General features: G+C 32.8%; 1 protein-coding gene and 1 pseudogene across 4 annotated transcripts in view; one reads left to right on the top strand and one right to left on the bottom strand.

Annotated features, from left to right (window-relative positions):
- The window catches only part of LUZP2 (leucine zipper protein 2), a 415,565-nt gene that overhangs the window by 155,812 nt on the left and 237,271 nt on the right, over positions 1–22,482 (top strand). The gene's annotated exons all lie outside the window — the stretch shown is intronic.
- Positions 12,448–12,556, bottom strand: LOC111741341 (annotated as a pseudogene).

Here is a 22,482-nt window from a genome sequence, read left to right as displayed (position 1 = left end):
GATTTGCATTTTCATGATGCTGAGCACCTTTTCATATACCTGGTGACCATTTGTATGCTTTCTTCGAAAAATTGTTTATTCAAGTCTTTCACCCATTTTTAAATAATGTATTATTTTTTTGCCTTTTTTTTTTTGTATTGAGTTCTAGAAGTTTCTAAAATTTGGGAATATTAACCCTTTATTAGACATATGATTTGAAAATATTTTCTCCCATTGCGTAGGTTGCTTTTTCACTTTGCTGATTTTGTTACTTTTGTTCTGCAGAAGCTTTTTAGTTATATGCAGTCCTATTTGTCTATTTTTTATTTCATGTCTATGCATCTGGTGTCACACTCAAGAAATTCTTGCCAACACCAATGTCAAGATGCTTTTTCTCTGTTTTCTTCTAGAAGTCTTACAGTTTTAGGGTTATTTTACTGCTCTAGTATCTTTACTACACATTCACTTCTCAATCTACTGCAATTTGTCTTCTAAAACTCTTTTGGTACTGAAGTTCTTCATTAACATGGCCATTAGACTTCCAATTGCTAAATCTTTTGAATGCTTCTGTCTTTCTTCTGAATTTTAAAATATTTGATGTTGCTGATTATCATCCACTCAATGAAACTAGTTTATATAGAACTATAGTTTAAAAAAATTATGTTAAGGGATAAGAATTACCATTTATTATTAACTTAGTATGTGTTAGTAACTGTGCTGGATATTTGTTGCAGAAAAATCAGACCTGCAAGAAACCAAGCAGCACTCAGAGAGTTAGAGAACTCAGGTTTATTATGCCAGTGGTCCCAGGAGAGCTAGCACTCTGAAGATCTGGGCCCCAAGCTCAGGGGTAACCTTACTTTTATAGGGTTTATCCACGAACAAGCAAAGGGGATACATCTGTTATCTAGACAGAACAAGCAAAGGGGAGGGTGAGTCTTCAGTTGATTTAGAAGTCACCCTGCCCTTGGGCCTATGTGGCAATCATGTCTACAGAAGCAGAACAAAGAGCTGATTACAAGGTTAGCCATTTGAGTGGAAAATTCCTCTTCAGTTTGTGCCTGACAGTAACTGTAGAGTGGCAATTATTAGACACATTTAGCACTGTTGAACATGGCTTTCTTGAAATCTACTTGGTTTTCTCTCATCCCAAGGACTTGCAGTGGGTCTAGACTCTGGTTTTTCTTTCATTTCCTCTTGCCACTTGCCCAGGAGAGTCAGCTAGTAATCTTTTTATCTTCCTCCTTTGAATATTTCTCTCCTTATGCTTTGGTTGCAAAGTGAAACACAGTCACCTCATCTGCTCCTTCTTTCATGCTCCCACCGACAGGTGCCTCAGTCCTTTCATTTTGTCAGTTTCACTGGGAATCATCAGGAGGATAACAACACAAAAACAAAATGAAACAAACAAGATTGTGGCTAAGAAACCCAGTTCTGAGATTTATAAACATTGTGGTATGTGCTGTGTAATTTATAATTTCCTCAGATACAGTAAATGAAAGTCGATTTTACTTCTCTCCGGCTGTGGTTGAATAGTGCCTTGCAGGTGGCAGCTGCCATGTGTTCTCATAAACTGTTTTTCAAAAGTTATAGTTTCCTTGAATTTCTCCCTTCTACAAGTGAAAATGATCTGAACAGCATTCTTTCTTTTAAATGATGTTCACATTAATATGCATTTTTGTTTTTCTGGTCCTTATTTTAAATGTAAAATGCAAAGTGAATGAGAAGTAAATGCTGTTGCCTTTACCCCCACCCCCCAATTTAACATGTGCAGAATGACATTTTCATCCCTTCTATTGTTTTATTTACTAAATATTTAGATGTTTACATGTTCATGTGCAACTACTGTCTCAGGCTTTATTTTCCCATATTCATAAACAACAAATGCTACTTTCCTTGGACATGTTCAGAAAAAAAGAAAAAATTAGAGTTGGACTTCCTATCTGTTTCTCTCTCTTCCTCTTTTTCTCCTCTTTCTGTACCATTTAAGAATTCTAAATGTAAAATCCAATGAAATGTCCCCTTATGTCATTGTCCCATAGGTAGAATTGGTTAAAAGATTTTTCAGATATTTTAGAGTCTTCCCTCTTCCCCATATAACAAGGAAAATATAATGTTGCAAATTTAAATTAAAAATCTAAACTAAAATTTTTACCTAGAAATATTGCTCCTGTATCATGTATGTTATGGTCTGACTGGAATGTTTTACTGGTTTCCAGGAAGTGAACCATACTTTTGAAATCTGCCTCCTTAAGGTTAGAAACTGTGATACAGTCCCAGCTTCACAGTAGACATGACCTTGATATTTGTTTTTTATCTTGTAATCAGTTTAAGAAAATTAGGCACAAGGTAAATTGATAAACCCTTTAAAACAGGATTGGATTATGTGACCAATAATGTTATACCATGGACAAATGCCTAGGCAAAAAATAGACCCTGGTTTTTTTTTAACATACTTCTGAAAAGATATATAACTAGCATTTCTGAACTTTGTAATGTCAAGCTTTCCAAATGCATTTGCTATTAAGGGAATAGAAAATATCTCAATTTTCCTGAGAATTTTTGTGACAATTTTAGAGACTGGGATGATTTGGGTTATTATTATAAATTATAAAGTAATCTCCATAAAGTCAAATTTGGCTCATTTGTTAGAGTATAAAATTTTAACATTATGTGTAGAGTGTTATATGTGCTGGATTGTACAACAGAAAATAGTTCACCATAGAGGATTTCTGAACTTGAACCATTATGGTAGAAAATGAAATATTCTTTTACACAACCTATACCATATGAACTCTACATTTAAGTAAAAACTGTTGCAATAATGCTGTATTATTTTTTAATATGTGATGATGACTATTAACAGCTACAATAAGAAAAAAGGTATAATTCTTTGAAAAATAGTTTTAAGAAATAGCTGATTGCAATTTAAAAATTATCATTAATATTGCTGTCATACAAAATTCTTTATTTTTTTTTAATTTTTCAAAGAATACAAAAATTAACAAAATGCTACTGGCAGATTTTACTCTTCCTTATCTTAAATGGCAGAATTAGAAGAGAAGAAATCAGTGAAATAATATTGGATTATGAATGAGCTTTTAAAGAGAAATAGTTTGTATAAGTGGACATTTTCTCTATATTGCCCAAATGACCCCATAGTGTAGTTTCTGAGAAACCATATAAATAATTTATGAATGATCTCTTGACAGTGTCTTCCTTAAGTGGATATTTTTACAAATTTCTTACCCAGATCCCAAAGCATTAGTTAGTATATAATCCAAACACTTTTAATAAAAGCTGTTCACACTATTATTAGAATATAGCAGTATAGGAATTAGACTATAACAAATTCAAAATACTTATATAGTATGGTTATGACATTGTTCTAGATGTTACAAGTAAAATAAAGAACCTTGGAACTTGGAAAAAATACTTAGTAACTCCAATTAACAAGTGAAGAAAATTAAAAAAAAAAACTGACCTAATTAGGATCAGATACATTTCGTTTGAAGCAAAAGTTGCACTACGACTTTCTTAGTGATATCTGATATTCTACTATTCCTTAATAAAATCTCTATTTTTATATAATATATAACTCTAAGAGAATGTTATAAATAATTGAAAATTTTCATAGAGAATACAAGAAACAGACTGATCAAGTAACTTGTTCTATTTCTTCTTCCAAATATATAACTGTATTTATTTTTTATCTGTTTACTCTCTCGCTTAATTCAAACATCCAACCTTAGCTGCCTTACACTGCCTTACTGTACCAGCTTCCCTCTTGCTTCTACTCTAAACTTGTTCCAATCTCTTCTCCACTTATAATCCATCAAAGGCTTTGAAATCATAAGTTACTCTCTAAAATCATGTTGTTTTGTATCTACATTAATGTACCAATACTTTTCCAAGTTTTATAAATCCATGTATGAATGATCATGTCCTTGTCTGACCTTGTATTTAACTTATCCTGTACTGCCTCCTCCCTTTTTTTAGCCACAATAGACCCATTAGTGTCCTTGAACACCCTAACATTGCTCTGTCTCAGAGCCCTCACACATGCTCTTCCTTCTATCTAGAACTCTAAAGCCCCTCTCTTGGCACAGCTGGCATTCTCATATTCTTTAAGACTTCTTATGTCACATTTCAGGAACATCATTTTCCCTGACTACTCTAAGTACACTATCTATATTCTTTTTTTTATTATTTCTTGTTCATTTTCTGTAAATTATTTACTATAATTTATAAATATGAATATAAAATATGTAGATTTTACACATATATACACATGCACACACGTGTGTATACCTATGTATCTATCATCTATCTATCTATCTATCTATCTATCTATCTATCTATCTATCTATCTATCTATCTATCTATCTATCTACCAAGGGAGGGAGGAAGGAAGGAAGGAATTTAGGGGAATAGTAGATAAACAGGTAGATTGTCGTTTTTGACTTATATATTTGACCATTGTTAACTCCATAAAGGCTATTACTACACATATTTTATTCACTAAATTATATCCAGTGCCTAGGATAATGCATGGCCCATAGTAAGAATTCAATAAATTTTTATATCATCCATAGATTAATAAATGAAAAAGAAAGAATGCATATCTAAGTTCACATAGCTAGATAGTTACGAAGCAAGTCTTAAAAATTTCAGTTCAAAACTTTGTACCATGGAAGGTTGGACCCCAAGTCACAGCAGAATGTCCACATTACAATGCACAGCTTTTCCTTAGTTACTGTTTTTTAATGAATTCCAGATGGGTTTATTGTAATTACCCTAAAATCAAACATTTTATTAAACATTCTAATTGAATCTTAACTTTTATATCCCCGACTACTTCTGTTACTTAATAATAAGCTCCAAGTCTTACACATCAATTCCTTTAAAGAAAAAAACATTCAAAGTATTAACATAATACATATTCTTAGATAGATTGTTATTTTAATATGTGCTTGTTAACTTTGAAATATATCAGAAGAGAAGAAGGTTGTATCAAAGGCAGGGCTTGCCATCCCTCTGGAAAGCACAGTACATCTCCCAATGTTAATTTAAGCTTGACAAATGAGGGGTGAATTTCTTTGTAAGAAAGTTCATATCATCATTGAGAAGCATTTATTCTTCCTTGAAAGGTTATTTTCTCCAAAATAAGATATAGTGCTGCATCCAGGCACCCAGCCTGCTCTGCAAGAAAACTATCCTTGGCATTTAGACTGTGTTATGTCCTCTAGCTAGGAAATGAGTTGTGAGAGGTATTTTTCATTTGACTTCTGATGGTAGTAACATTTTCAATAGCTTATACAGAGACAGCCACTGCTAAGCAGGTTTATTTTCACTGCGCTGTAAAATAACATATGGGTGGAAAGAAATCAGTTATTGCCTTAGTAGAAGGAGCTGTATGTCATGGGAAGACAGTCAGTCATATCAGATGAGTCAGACAGATGATAGTCTGCATCTCAGCCCTGACCTTTATTGTACACGTGACCTTTGGCAAGTTATTTAAGTTCGATAAGCCTCGTTTACACATATATTATAACTTCCGCATAAGGGTATCAAAGTTTTAATGACATATTAGGTATTCAACACATGGTAACTTGAAGCAATGGCAATAATAATACAGACCAGTTACATTTCATAAAACACCATTGAGCTGAGACATGGAAATAGAAAAGTTTCAGTACATATCACTAGTTTTTTTTTTTTAAATCCATTCATAGTTTATTTTAAAAATATTAACTAGCCCTTACTAGGTGACAGGCACTGAGCTAGGTATGAATTGTTGAATAAAAACACATTGATGTCTTCTCTCATGAAGTTATGCTTTTTATTATTTTCACTTAAAGAATTTTTTTAAACCTAGTTTTAAAATGTTTTATTTTTTTAAGTTATGGTAAGATTAATGTATTTTTCTAGTTTTATCGTTTTTTTAAAAATGGTACAATTATTGAAGCTTTAGGAGAATCGTGGGATATACAGATAATACATAGCTGTTTCTATAATTTGTTCTTATGCTGACTTATAATTATTTACTATAACTCTTACCTACTAAGATTACAATCACTAGTATAATTGTCTTCTTTACTGAAATATGAACTCCTAACTATAGGAATTGTATCTGCCTTATTTGCTATTATGTATGCATTATATGCATTCACTGGATACTATTGGATGAATTAATTGATAAATAGGCAAGTTTATCCCATGATTACACATGCCATGTGAAGTCTATGAGATTATACATTCTGGAAGTTACCACCTAATTTCGAAAAGCTGATGTGAAAAAGAAAAGAAAAAGAAATTATGCAAATTCAAGGATCTATATTAGTGACATTTTAAAATTACTTCTACTAAAAATGAGTAAAGATAAATGTTGGAGTGCAATTAGTGTACATGTTTTCAGTAAATTGTCAGATTATCAAGGGATTTTTAGGAAATCAAGATTCTCAAATAAACAAGCCCCCTAAATCAGTAAAGATAACCCTCTGTACTACCTACTGATGTGTGACAGAGATAATGTGATTAATTCAACTTTGAAATAATCCTTTAAGCACTCACAGTCTTTAATTTAGTCTTTGCTCAAGAAGTTTAGAAATCTGACTAGAAAATATAATGACACAGTATGAGTTTCAACACTGTGTGTGTGTGTGTGTGTCTAGTATGCTAGCCTGCCTTCTAATAAGTAAAAATTATTGTGTAAATATTGGTTACAGAACCAAAAGAAGAAAACTAAAAACTTAGATAAATCTTTTTTAATACACTATCTCTTGAATAGTTAAGAGCTGGTTTGATGTTAAATGAGAGCATATGCTTGGCTTTTTCATAATCGCTGCTATTCAGAGTCATAACGTACCTTTCTTAACTTGGATAAAAAGATAAAAATATAGAGTGAACCTTATTTAATTTGCATTTTTGTTTCCTTTTAACATATGATGTATTATTTATACATTCTTCACTATATTCACAGTAAAAGTTGGTGAATATAAAATATCTTAGAAATATGTCCTATTGTCAACTCAGCTGTCTTTGCTTATTCTGAAATGTATTTCTTAAAATGTCATGTAGTTAAGAAAAGTCAATGGAAATAATTTGTGGTGGTACACAAATTAATTTTCTGATTGAAGAAAAATTACAAATTTTATGCATGCACTTAGATGTTTTGCGTTTTAACCAAAGTAACTAAAGTGATATTTTCTTAGTTCAAGAGTGCAATTCATTCTTGGAAAAATGCCATCAAATCAAATCAAATTCACTTTGTAATACATGGTGAACTAATGGAAATAATGTGCAGTATAAATAAAATAGCCTATAAATTTTGGGAAGAGCAAAGTGAAGGTTAAAACATTTTATATTAATATAAACATTTCACATATCCAGTCTACTAGTTCAAAGTGTGTTAAAAATGAAGCTAATTCTTCTATGTAGCTCACGTCTTTCTGATGAAGAAAAGATATGGATGGATTCAAAACATATTTAAGACTGCAGTTAGACTAGATAGGCTAGATAATTCGCCAACAAGATATATTGAGAATGTAATATCTATTGCATTCCTACCACTATATCCTATACATAAAGTAATAAAGGTAAGAACATTATAAACAGAAGCTGTAGAGGCCATAAGAGAATCTCTCAAAAATTCAGAAGATCAAAAACAAAAACAAACAAACAAAAACCCTCTTCTTTCAGTAGTTAACCACAAACTAGTAACCTCCTAAGTCTGTCTACTTTCTAAGTGAGTAAAATGTCTTAGAATCACTCTGAATAAATAAATGTTTGAGAAGACTTCCAAGATCTCATATTTTAAGAAATATGTCTTTTAGAGCAATTAAGAAAATCACAGACTTGTACTAAGGTATTTATTAAGTTCAATTCTCTTATTTTTATATGACAGTAGTGTTACAATACATAATTCGAAGCCAGAAAAGCAGTTCTGGTATTGAAAATAGTGTGGACTGTGGAGTCAGGAAAGCTGGATCCAAACCCACTTTATATTATTATTAGCCTTGCGACTTTGGGCAAGTCAATTGCATTCAGATTCTGAGCCTCAATTCCCTTATTTGTAAAATGAAGACAACACTATAAATTTTATATTGTTAACCAAATAAGAGGTTTAGTCTATAATAAAGAACAAAAAACATTTAACTAAGCGAAAAGAGTTTTAACCTAGGAGGCACAGATTCAGATAACAATTTATGCTGTGCTTCAAAGAGAACAAAGAAAAGCAGAGTATATAAAGACAAAAACCACAAATGTAATTCCTCCATGCAAATGAAGAATTGTTGGCTAGGACGACCAGGATTGGTTAGTTAAAATATGCAAATAAGAGGGGTAAAAACTTCAAGGAAAGAAGTCAAGTTCACGTATGTCCATGTTGCAGTTGTTCGAGGATGTTTATGGTTAAGCCTTGAGCTGAGTTTAGCAACAGGTTAGTAACTTAATAGCAGCTCTGAAACTAGGGCGCATGAGGTGCATAGGCTCCATTTCCTTAATAGCCTCCCGACTCTAAGTGACTCTATTAGCAATATGCACTCTATTTTATTTTCTCTATTATCAACATGAATTTTGTGAATATTATTTGAGACTGAGTGGGTGAAGTTCCTGGCCAGTCATTATGATTGTGTTAAGTAGAGAAGTCTGTGATCACTGTTCTCACAACAAAAGTTTTCCAGTTAATGATTTCAAGCATCATTAAGAAATCAAATCCAGCAATGCTACAGATAGAAAATAGAGAAGATAATGAAGACTCTTTCCTCCAAATCGAATCCACATAATAAAGAAGGTGAAGACCATCTCACTCCCTGTCTAACCTCGGGACATTTATTTTGTTTTGGTACACCTTGCATTTTTTTCACCTTGTAGGAAATGAAGTACTTAAAGGACAGACACACCGAGAAGTGTGGCTTGCACTAGAGCTGCATTCCCACTGAGGAAGCTCATGCAGGTCACTGTTGTTAATCCTGCTCAGTGAAGGAAAGGCCCTGGGGTGATCTTTTAAAAAGATTTAAAAACCTCTAACGTGTTTGCCATCAAAGCAAGTCTACTGCTGCTAGAGAAGCATCACAGGGAAGCTGGGAGCTACTTGAAAAGTAAACACGGAGCCTAGCCCTTCCTTTCCAAGGGCATTAGCAACTCTGTCTTCACTTTTGCATGCCGGGAAGGGAGAATTTATTGTAGACACTATTCTTCTTTTCTTTTCTCTCTCTCTTTTTTGCCTTTTCCCTCACATCCCTTTCATCTTGCTCCCTCATTGCCAGTCAAATAGTATGAATTGATCATCTACTGTTTGTAAGCCCCAGTGATACCAAGGTATACAAAGAATGGAAATGTTAATTGCCCTCGTCAGACGTCTGTCAGTTTGTCAGCATCTCCTTGTAGATGGGCAGTGTATTTGCATGATGAGAACATTTAAGATTTACTCTATTAGCAAATTTCAAGTATACAATACAATATCATTAACTATAGTCACCATGCTATGCATTGGGTCTCCAGAACTAATTCATCTGATAACAGAAAGTTTGTACCCTTTGACCAATATCTCCCCATTTCCCCAACTCCCAGCATCCGGTAGCTACCATTCCATTTTCTGGTTTCGTGAGTTGAACTTTTCTAGATCCCACATACAGCGAGAGCACAGAATATTTGTCTTTCCATGTCTGGTTTATTTTGCTTAGCAAAATGTCTTCCAGGCTCATCCAAGTTGTCACAACAGCCAGGTTTTCATCTTTTTATGGCTCGATGATATATATATATATATATATATATATATATATATAAAATAGATATATAATTTATATACACACACACATATGTGTATACACACATATATGTTATTAATTATATATATATAATTAATATATATATCACATTTTGTTATGCATTCATCTGTCAATGGACACAGGTTGTTTCCATGTCTTGGCTATTGTAGAATAAATATTCAGGTGCAGATATCTCTTTAGGAAACCGATTTTAATTTTTTTGGACATATACCCAGAAGTGATATTGCTGGATCATGGAGTAGTTCTATTTTTAATGGTGTGAGGAAACTTCATACTGGTTTTCATAGTGGTTGTACCAATTTACATTCCCATCGACAGTATACAAATGTTCCCTTGTCTCCAAATCCTTACTAACACTGCTATTTCTTATCTTTTTGATAATAGTCATCCCAGCAGGTCTGAGGGGTTTATCTCATTGTGGTTTTGATTTTCATTTTCCTGGTGATTAGTGGATTAATGATGTTGAACACTTTTTCATACACCTGTTGGTCATTTGCATGTCTTCTTTGAAGAAAGGTCTATTTAGGTCTATTGTCCATTTTTTTATTGTGTTATTTGTGTATGTTTTGCTACTGAGTTGTAAGGGTTCCTTATATATTAATGGGATATTAATTCATTAGACATATGGTTTGCAAATATTTTCTCCCTTTCTGTAGGTTAACTTTCATTTTGGTGATTGTTTCCTTTGCTGTACAGAAACTTTTTAGTTTGATATAACCACTCATATTTGTCTATTTTTGCTTTTGTTGCCTGTGCTTTTAATGTCATATCTAAAAAATTTTTGCCAAGACCGATGTCTAAGAAATTTTCCAGAATAATGTATAACAAACTATCTGGGTACCTCATGGCCCAATCATGTTTACACATAAAATTAGTCATCATAAGCAGACAATAAAACTACAAACAAAAAAGTAGTAAAGGCCATACCAGGAATATGAGGTTCTTTCTAGCATAAAGTTAACTTTTTCAAATCCAAATATTCAATATCTACATAAATGAGCAAGAACTATAGCCAAAATGTTGTTTTTGTGTTCATTGTAACAATACAACCAAAATAAGTTGAAAACAACTTGATATCTGTCTTTACAAAATATTTGATATTATTTCATGTTTAGCACAGTTTCCTCATTATAAAAGTACCTAGCTAAAAACTATAATTTTTATCAAGCACATACCATTTACCTGCATATTTCAAAAAAATATGACTTTTTTTATACTAATAGATTATGTATTCAAAGTCCACACAAATAATGGAATGTATTACTCTTAACTTCTCATTTAGAATATTAAACCATTACTTTCTAATGCATAAAACAAGGAAAATACATTTAGGTTTAAAATCATTTCCCTGGCAAATAACTACACATGACAGTCTATTTGATTTTCACTGCTGCTATTCCACTTTTTCTTTGACATTAACATACTTTCAAGTGACAGTTATTTTTTTATATTTCTCCTAGATTTTACAAAAAAGAGGGTAAATTGTATATTTTACACTACATGTGAATAAAAATTTTGCAGGTATACCAGGTATCATTGAAATAATTGATTGAGAATGAATAGCCTTAGCTTTCTTTTATTTAGTATCTTGCTTTATTTTTACAATTTTATTTTACTTTCTAATTTTATCCTTGCTTCTATCATTGCACTCTTTCATTTAAAAAAGATTATCTTTTGTTTAAAAAAAATAGTAGTCTTTTACAATGTTGGGTGATTATTGCACTATTACACCACTAGATTGACAATATTTTCTGTGAATTTTAACATAATAGATCTTAAAGGTAGTAAACTTTTTTCCTATAAGAATATCTAAGCAATAAATCTTTAAATTGATAGAATAGAATGTTTTAAAGTTGGGAACATATGGGGAACTGGTACGTGAGCTTGGGTTACTCTTCTATAAATATTTAATACTAAATAAAATAGATGATTATACTGAGCATGAAATTAAATTAAATTACTTGTTAATTAAAAGGAAACAAATAAGACATCTTATTTTTATACATTGCATAATAGAGCATTTTTACAATGGCAACTAAATGTTTGCTTTTTATAAAAATAAACTATATACAGTTGGCCCTTTGCATCCATGGGTTCCATATCATGGATTCAATCAACCTCAGGTTAAAAATAATTGGGAAAAAGTTGCACTGTTGTTAACTTTTACTATGTAGTTAGGCCTACGATGGTTGCATCTGTACAGTCATGTGCTACATAATGATGTTTTGATCAGTGATGGACTGCATATACAACAGTGGAATACCATATGGCTTAGGTATGTAGTAGGCTTTCCCATCTAGGTTTGTTAAGTGTACTCTGTGACATCTGCACAGTGACGATACTGCCTAGCAACACATTTCTCAGAAGCACCCCAGTCGTTAAGTGGCACGTGACTGTACCAAACACATATAGATTTTTTCCTTGTCATTTTTTAACAATAAAATATAGTTACTATTTACATATCATTTACATTATATTAAGTATTATATGTAATCTAGAGATAATTTAAAGTATATAAGAGAATGCACATAGGTTATTTGTGAATACAATGCCATTTTATATGAGATTTGAGCATCCATGGATTTTAGTATCTGCAGAGGGGTGCTGGAACCAATGCCCCCCAAACACCCAGGGATGACTGCATTTCTTTTTATAAAAAATTATTTATTATTATTTATGCCTACAGCACCTGGTCTTCCTAGGTGGTCTCCCATCCAAGTACCAACCAGGCCCGACCCTGCTTAGATTCCGACATCAGGCTTGTTCGGGGTGGCATGGCTGTAGACCATGGACCGTGGCTCCACTGGGATGCGAACCCAGGACCTTCTGCATGTAAAGCAGACATGCTAACTGCTATACTGTGGAACCACATCCCAGGGATAACTGTTTTTCATTCATTATTCCTTTGAACAAAGATCTTTTTTTCCTGTATTGTATATAAGCTAGTAGAACTTTAGTGGGGTCTAGAAAATATCAGAGAAAAGCAAAGATAAAGGAGAAAACTATACTTCATCGAAAATGTGTTGGGGATTGTACATGAATACATGTAAAAAAGGTGAATATTATCAATATAAAATAAGAGATTCAGATTGAGAAGATGCAACAGTGACCAATACATGCATAAAATCACATCCACTCTACATAGTTATAAGAAAAATGTAGTATAAAGCATAAGATAAGAAAAATGTAGTATAAATCAGATAAGAAAAAAAATTAAAGGATTGATAATACCCATATATATTTCAGGATGAAGTAGAAGAGGCATTTTCATATACATTATTGGCGGACATGTATAATGATGCAAAATTTAGAGAGGGCAATTTGGCAAAACTTAAAGTGGTCTGACTATATGATAGAGAAATTTAAATTATTTTTGTTTCTGTTCAAAAGTTTGCAGTGGCTTCAGATTTCATTCCAGTAAAAGGCAAAGGTTTTGTAATGAAACTATATTTCATTCCCAGTGAAAGGAATGGTTTTATAATGTAATTTTTGTAAAAGTCCTATATTCTTTGGACTGACATTTTTTTCTTCCTAGCTATCCATCACTCACTGTTTTAGTTATGTGGGTCTCTTTCACTTCTTTCCAACATGTTAGGTGTGGTTCCAGCTTAAAGATTGTTCTGATTTCTCTGTCTGGAATGTTATTCTTCCGTTTATCTATTCAGTTAACCTCTTAGCCTGCTTTGGCCCTTGCTCGAATCTTACAGTCTCAAAGAAGCTTACTTTAAGTATCCTATTCAACACCGTATGTCATCTCCTATCTTTTTTCTCTCCACAATGTCAGCTTTTTAAAAAGTCATTTATCTTAAGTGTCTAAAACACAATTATTAAATTAATAAAGCATTATGTACAAAAAAAGTTTTTCCTATTTTAACATTGCTTAAAATAAAGAAAATCTAGAGATACCCTAAAGGCCCATCGGTATAAGCGATGGTTATATCCATTCTAGAAAATATTATACGAGAGTTAAATTAATGTGGAAAAGTTATACATTATCCCATGAAATGATACCCCAAAAATATATAGTTAATTGACTAAAACAAGTTTTAGAATCAGTAAGATATGACCTAATTGTTTGGAGTGAAGGGAGCATCTACCCTTCAACTTCAGGGGATACCTAAGAAAGGCTTTGTAAATATGTACTCCAAGCTAACAACAGTCATTACCTTTGGGAAGGGAAGTGTGGCAGTGAGGGAAAACACACATGAAGGAGAATTTATGCATTGTTGAGTTATTTTCAACAAGAATATAATGCTTGTGTGTGAATGCTAAAGTAAAAATAAAATGAGTGATTTGACAGGTTCAGAAGAATGCCAAATCTCTTTGGGATGAGATAGCATTTGAGTAGAAACTTAAAATATGCATGCCCATTAGAAAACAAAGCAGGTGAGATGGAGGAAGAATAGGAAAATAGAGTATTTGAGGTCGAAGTTTACGTTGGAATATACTTTCAGTGGTAGAGGTCTCTAGGGGAATGCCAAATATATAATTTCAACATGAATAGAAGCTTTTTTTGTGACTGAATTGCTCAGATCTGGGAAAGAATGAGTGAGGGACAGTTATAAAAGATTGCACATCGGGCTAAGGATTAGGTATTTTAGTTTATATGAAAGGGAAGCCACGGGGGAGGTGGCTTTATTTAAATAAGAAAGCATCTTGTTAAAAATGGTATTTAAAGGAAATGGATTGATCCTGCTGGGCAGAACAAGGCAATGAGAAGAACTTATTTCACCCTATGCCAACTGGAAGTGGTTAGTACCTTCTGACAGGGATGAGGAGTTCTGTGGACAATGAATCACGGCACAGACAGACATGACCTTTTACTTTAAAACCATTAGTCAAAGATTTCGGATTGTTTTCCCTCCTTTATACCTTATCACAGAATGTTAACATGATACTCTATCTTTAGAATAGGAATTTACCAAGTATAATATTAGTGGTCACTGTGATTACTTACGTAAGCAAACTCTGATGCTTTCAAAAATAGTATGCTTCATTCTTGCCCAATTTGATTGTATTTCTCTTTACTTCATAATAATATATTAATTCATTTTTTTCAATCTTGTATTAAACAAAAATTACTGTACACCTTCTATGAGCCACTGATTCTGGTAGGGGCTTGAATAAAATGATGAAAAAAAAAAAAAACAGTTGTAACTCTAGAATCCAGTAGGAAAGATACACATATGATAATAAATTTAAAAAAAAAAAAGTTTTGAAGTATAGGAAGACAGAAAATTAAGGAAAGATGTAAATGTAGATAGTAAGAATTTTTATAAACAACATTAACAAAGTCTTGTAATAGAAAAATATGAGTGGCTAATATATAGGTGACCTCTTTGATAAGACTATAAACTGTTATCTAAAATATGTGAGAGAACTAACCATATATGAATGAAGAAAAGGAAACTCTATATGTACAAACAGCAGTACAAAGGTCTTGTGTCACAGGAAGAGCTGAGTTACCTTGAGATATTTAAAGATTAGTATAACTAGAGTGTTATGAGCTAAGTTTAGTGTATGGATGAAATATGGGATAATAAAGCTCTGTTTAGATCATGGAAAAGACTGAATTATATTCTAAGTGGATTACGATGCCAACTAAGAACATTAATCAAGAGACAGAATTACCAGTTTCATATTTTCAAAAAATTATCCTGGCGAACTGTGAAAAATCGATTGAAGGAGGAGCCATCTGTGTAAGCAAAGGAACTAGTTAGGAGATTACGTCCATACCTTATGTGGATCAGAATATGTGCAGGTGAGCTAAGCAATGCATGCATATTTGAATTAAATTTTGAAATTAAAACTTACAAATATTACTGATGTATTGAATGCTACAGGTAGAAAAATAGAGACATTGAATATGACTGTATTTTGGCTGAGAATTGGAAAGGTTATTTTATTATTACCTGTGATGGGGAAAACAAGGGAAGCACACAGATGTCTTATTTAGGACATGGTTCAAGAGGCAGGTGAAAATGTGAGGACAGATAGATATATAGAGATGGAGCTCAGAAGAGTAGCCTTGGCTAGAGATATATATTTTAGAGTTATCAGAATGGAGCTGATACATAAACCCGTGGAATGCATGATGCCACTAAGGGAGAGAGTATAGGTGAACGGAAGAGAGAGTAAGCATTTTGAGCACTGAGAAACTACAACATAGCATTGCTTTGGAGCCGAAGCTAACAAGATAACAAAACAGTCAGTGCAGGAGAGGGATGTGCCAGACACAGTTCTCCTTCCTGAATTGATACTTGCCATTTCCTCTCCCTAAAAATACTTCTTCTCTGGGTTGTTTTATGGATATTTTCTTCACTCTTTTTAATTTTTCCCAGTATTACCATCTTAGTGATGTTTTCCCAGATCACCTAATTTAATATCAACCATACCCAATTCTGACACCTCTATACTTTTTTGCTTAATTTTTTTCTTTCTAGCACTTATAAAAATCTAACAAGTGTAATTTACTAAGTTGTTTATAAAATGTCTCCCCTCGTTAGAATATATGACCCAAGAAAGTAAGGCTTTTGTTTTATTTTAAAACTGCCATATTTCTGAAATTTAAAACAATGTTGGATGTGTCGGCAGTGTTTAATAATTTGTGGAATTGAACAAAATTTCTACTGAACTAGAGGATATTGTTGCAAGACTGAAACGGTTTTAAGGATGAAGGGAGTTAAGAAAATGGAGACTGTATATAACCAACTGTTTGGCAGTAATTTCATTATTAAAACCAGTAGAGGCATTAGCTTTGACAGGAGTAATGAAATATCTCCACTGTAAACAAGAGAGCAGCTATATACAGATGAATTCAGAGGTATAGATTTGACTTGAGGAAGATGAGGCAGTTTTTCCATGTCTTCAATTTCTTCAGTGAACTCTTCAACCTGCTGCAAGTGAAGCAAGAATAAGGTTTATGGGGAAAATGAAGGAAAAAAATGGAATTTACTAATCATTCCAGAAGATGGGATTTAAAAAGGAAAAATGGTAGAATGATGAAATTGTGCAAATTTCTTATGTGAATTTTGTCATTTTGAATTTCAAATGAGAAAATCCAACCTGTTATAGCAACATCACCAATTACTTTAGGTGCAGTCAAAGAGAAGTTAATATCTGTGTTCAATCAGATAAGTTTTGCTAGTTAAATGGGGCAAGCAGAAAGGGATGTAATATGTATTACTTACACAGAAATATTACATATATAACAAGTAATTATATTGGCAAAACATGAAGTTTATTCTGGACTAGCAAGTGAAAACAGAAGGAGCCTGGAAGAAACAAAAAAGGGGTGAAGGTCAAGAATTATACTTCAGTACCATAAAGTCTAAGAAATGTAGCAGTGGGAGTGACAGAATATATGATTTTCAAGTAGATATTCTGAAGGTGCCTCCTTTACTTTTTAAAACAAATCTCTTAGGCCCTGATCTACCTATTAATGATCTATATCAGATTCCTGGGATGATTTCTTTCATTGGTTTCTATATCGGTTCATAAGCTTGCAGTTAATCCCATGTACCTGGGGTTAACCAGGCACGACCACCAATGATTACTAAGTACATCTTAAATATCTATGCATATATTATAGGTGGGCTGGTAGATTCTTATTCTTGAAGGTATTACTCAGGGATATAGCAGTTTAATACAGAAGAGACATGGGTTGTTTTGTTTGTTTGTTTGAAATTTTAGGTCTGAATAGCCTGATTTTAGAAAGCTTTATTCAAAACAATGTTAAAAAATGCTACTCAAATAGACACAGTAGGAGTGTTTTCAGGCTCCATTGAACTTGAGTAAAAAATATTTTAATGTCTCTAATTCTACAGCTAATGCCCTTGGGCTCACTCATGCTTTAGTAATTGAAGTTGTAGACAAAGAGAGAATTATTTGATTTTCTAAACTAATTGACATTTTAGAACCAATATGTAGAAATATAAAATTTAATCATGCGCACACATGCTCGCACATTTGCCAACACAGAAGCAGGTGGGTACTAGATTACCAAGAAATCCCTATGCTTTAGAGTCTTAATAGGGGAACGAGATAACATGTATAGCAACCACGCTATAGTCATTTTAAGAAAAACTACAAAGAGTTGAACTCATATTTAACTATGTAAGACATAGCATATATGTTATAATTATGAAATAAAATGTTATGCTTTTATTCTTAGAAAGACCTGTGCTGACTTTTTTTTTTTAATCAATCCTCTCATGACCATGAAAAATATTTGCCTCTCCTGAGTCAAAATTTTCCTGTGGCAGTTTGTCTCCTCCAAACTCAGCCCCAGTGAGCCCCTCAGCGGCTACATCGCTGTGCACTGTGTGGTCTTGACACTTAGGGTCCAGACTGAGGTGTTTGTAAGATAAATTAACAAAATCAGTGAAACAGCTTTTCTCTCTCTCAGGACAGGTGAAGCTGGAGCCTAGCTTCTCCAATTCACCAACCGGTTTCTAGTGCAATTTTAACAATGAAGACATTCTTCTTTTTCCTCTCCTTAAAAATACTGTTCAGTGTGATTTACTCAGAATAGGTCTCTGCTTCTTTTAAGTGATTTTCTTTTCATAAACGGAAGGAAAATCTTTACACGTTGGAGCACTTTGGGGCTTGTCACAAATATCTTTTAGTGTATTATTACCATCCCCTGCTTGTCATGAAAACTGAGCAAGGTCAATATAATATTGATCAAGTTTCTCTTTTCTACAAATTAACAGTGTTTTTATCCTAGATTCTAGTTTTCCTCTCGTGTTAAAAATATAAACCAAATTATTATTTTCACATATATAGAATAAAAACAATGAGTACCACGTTTTATTTATTATTATTATTATTAATTTTTTGCAATGGCATTAGTTAGAACTTATATTACCTTCATCAAAGTCAGAAATACCTGAGCTGGATGAGTATATATATGAGAGCTTTTAAAATAAGTACACTGTGGTATTACTGTAAATGTTGGTATATAATCACATATTCAAATGATACTTATGTTAATATTTCAAACAACAGCTTTGAAAGGGAATTTTATAATGAAACTTTTAGTTTCTTTAGTTTTGTGTTGACATGAATTGAAAACAAAAAACTAATTCTGTATTTTCCTGAAAAAAAAAAATCGTATCAGAAATGACAAATAAAAATACATATAGTACAAATATGACTTATCCATAATCACAGGATTTCTACAGCTATTTTAACCTCAAAAAGGAAGCTTGAGGCAGACAATTTATCACTCACATAATTTGATTACAAATTACGAGCCTTGGGCTCACACATTTTAAGAATGAATACTTATGTCTGTCTTATTCGTCTGTCTACACATACACATCCACTTGCACACAGAAATACTTATATACTTATATTTACTTTATCTATAAACCTGGAAAGTTCTCCCAGTATATCCAGGACATTTCGGTTTTTGTCATTCATTTTCTCCTTGAAAATAAAATATAAAATAAAATCATTTGGCTGATCTCCAAGACCAAGAGAGTGAAGATTTAAAACCTTACCTTCCTATAGCTATTTTTGTTCTAGTTTAGATTTTTGTATTTGGGGTAGTTTTTTTTTTTTTTTTCCCCTTTAAAAAAGCATGAAGGTGGAGTAGATTTAGAAAGAGACAAAGAAGGAAACATAAAAGAGGATGCGTGGTGGGGCGTTTAGAAGTCATATTTCATTTTCCCTTAATTTTTTCCAATCTGTGTAACTAACAGATAAGTTATGAAATGTATGAAATCATAGAACTAGTAGTGTGTTCTAAGATATGAGACTAGGGAATTTAAAAATTTGGTTTCCATATCTACTGAAATTAGACTTTCTTCTGTATATTTATTGAGACATATTGATGATTAATAATAAATAATAATAATAACAATAATAATAATCTGTGCCAGTTGAAAACTGAATTAGCAACTTGCTGACAAGATGTCATCTGAATTGCCCCAGCTCAGAACAGAAAGTTAGAGACAGAAACTGAAGAGTTGCAATTACAATGTTGCGAATGACCACCAGCTGGGTCGTTGCCCAGTGACACTGCTGTTTACCTTGATTAGGCATCTCAGACAGCACCTGGACAATTAAAAAGTAGCATTTTACATTTTCAGGTTTGGTTATTAATTGAATCTGTATAAACATAGATTTATGGTCTGTGATGGACATGCCTATAATTTCAAGTAAAAATGACAAATGTAAACTGTGGAAGTATGACAAACTGGCTACTCAAGATTCCAGCAATGTAAAACGTGAAGTATGTGCTCTTAATGCTGGGAAAAAAAGTGTCCTAAAGCTGTTGATTGCCTTTTTTAGAAAGTGCTAAGTGAAAGCTTAAGCTAAGGTTTGTGACCCCCAAGATGAGACTGCCTGCCTGGGCAATGGACAAATGTTCACTGTGAGCTGTGCAGAACTTGTGTTTGACATCTCTTCCTCAAGTGAAGAAACGAGTAGTATTTCGTAAAGCATAGACGATTTAGTGGACTTGAATGTCTTCTTTTATAATCTGCTTTTACGAAGAAGAGGACGATGAAAATGAAGATGATAATTACCACTATTTCCAATAGTTAGGCCATGTGAGGGAGAGAATAAATATGTTAATATACCATTCACTGAATGTTGGGAACATGTTACTTACTTTGTTATGACAAGTGTTAGTGATATGGGAGTTGCCGAGACTTCCGATCTTCTCCTTCACAAATATTAAAAAAAAAAAAAAATTGTCTCCATTTCATCCCACTGGCAGAGAGAAAGCCAATGTTTCTCTCCCTCAAGAGTCTCTCCCAGGACTCTTGAGGTCTCTCATTTCTTCCAGGAATGTTAAGATTCGTTGTTTCTATTAAACGTGGCATGCTGCCTTTCTGTTCTCTCTGCTACTTTCTCTCAGATCTTTAATCTCACGTGCATGGACTCTGTAGCAGGCAGCCCCACTCTCATGTAATGCCTCCCAGAGTATATAGATAACATGCAATGGACCCTGAAATTTTGAGTAATGATGGAGTGAGACATCAGGCACAGCTCGAAACCTCTGCAACATTTAACACGTTAGAAGCTAGCCTTATTTTTTAAAGTCAACATACTACTAGGTATTTTCTATGTCTCAAGTTTCTTCTCCTTGGTTCTCAGTTTCCCATCATTTGCTGAAATTTCTTTCTCTCTTACATCTATCTGTTCACTTTCTATTCCCTCTTCTCTTCTCTCTACCATAGTAAATCCTTCAGGACATCTTTACTTTCTCTTTCTGGATTTCTTTAAAAATAAAAGTAAGTCATTTGTTTGTTCAACACTGTGTGTTGGAGTCATTCTTTACATATATAAAGAGTTAATCAAAGCATTTCACTAAGCAACTATTATCTATTGCAAAAATATTTACAGCAGTCCTACAAGATAGGTAATAATATCTCTAATTTTCAGATATGAAAATAAGATACTAATGAAGGAGCCCAGTTCGCACAACTAACTAGTAAGTGGCAGAATTTGTATTAAAATCTGTCTGTGAAACCAGAGCTCTGTGTGTATGCGGGCATATGTATGCATGTGTGTGTATGTGTGTGTCTCTCTCTGTATGTGTGTTTATATAACATTTTAGACCAAATCCTGTATTAAATACACCATACAGGACCACCATTCTTAAAAATATCAGATGGAAAACACAGAAAAGCTTATTGGTTGTCTAATGTTGTTAGATAAACAATTTAAACTTTAGAGTGTTGTCATAATTTATATCTATTTCAGATATAAATATAGACATATCTATATTTATATCTATTTGATTAGATTCTTATACATATCATATTTCTTATATTTCCTCCCTACATTTCTTCATTTGTCACAAATGCCTTTTGAATATCACCATTGCACATGTGTTTCTGAAAAGCAGGCAGTTTAGTTTTGGTTCAATTCAAGTTCTGTTGGTAAACCATTTATGGGCTGAGGACTGTAATAATTACAAGGAATGCAATGCAAAGTTAAAATGCTCTTACACACCCACCCAAATAACAGCCTTTTCTTGGTCTTCTATAGATCTTTCATCATATGGATGCTTTAAATATGCCAAAGGGACAATAATAGACTATCTATACTCACATGTTGCTTATTTAATTTTCTATTTTCAGCTTATAGCCCAGTTGTCCCCAAAAACGTACAGAAACAATGTACATAATTGAATGAAAGAGAACTAGATGGAGGGTATAAAGAAGATGTGACTTAATGTTTAGTCAAAAGAAATAAAAGTGACTTTTTTCTTATAACAAATAATTTAAAAATACTGAATTAGTAATAGAAAAATATTCAAAGTTCATGAATAGTTGATTTATTTAAGAAAAATGACAAATGGCTAATATGTAAATATATTAGTAACTAGAAGTCTAGATTAAAAGAAGAGATGCTATTTTTTTGGTGAATCACTTGTAATTTTTAAATCAATCGATATCTATCTATCTATCTATCTATCTATCTATCTATCTATCTGTCATCTATCCATCCATCTATCCAACCAGCCAGCCAGCCAGCCAGCCAGCCAGCCATCATCCATCCATTATCAATTTATCCCTCTGTCCTTTGTAGTAGGTTAAATGGTGGAATTAAACAGATATATCAATGTTTTAACCTACAGAACCTGTAACTAAGAATTCATTTGCGAAAAACTGACTCTTTACAAATTTAATTAAAGATCATCCTGGACTTAGGGTGGATTCTAAATCTGATGACAATTGTATTTTTAAAAGTA

Source organism: Pteropus vampyrus, unplaced genomic scaffold (assembly GCF_000151845.1).
Source record: "Pteropus vampyrus isolate Shadow unplaced genomic scaffold, Pvam_2.0 Scaffold76, whole genome shotgun sequence".
NCBI lineage: Eukaryota > Metazoa > Chordata > Mammalia > Chiroptera > Pteropodidae > Pteropus > Pteropus vampyrus.
The sequence above is the reverse complement of the archived record's forward strand: the minus strand, read 5'-3'. Positions and strand labels throughout refer to the sequence as shown.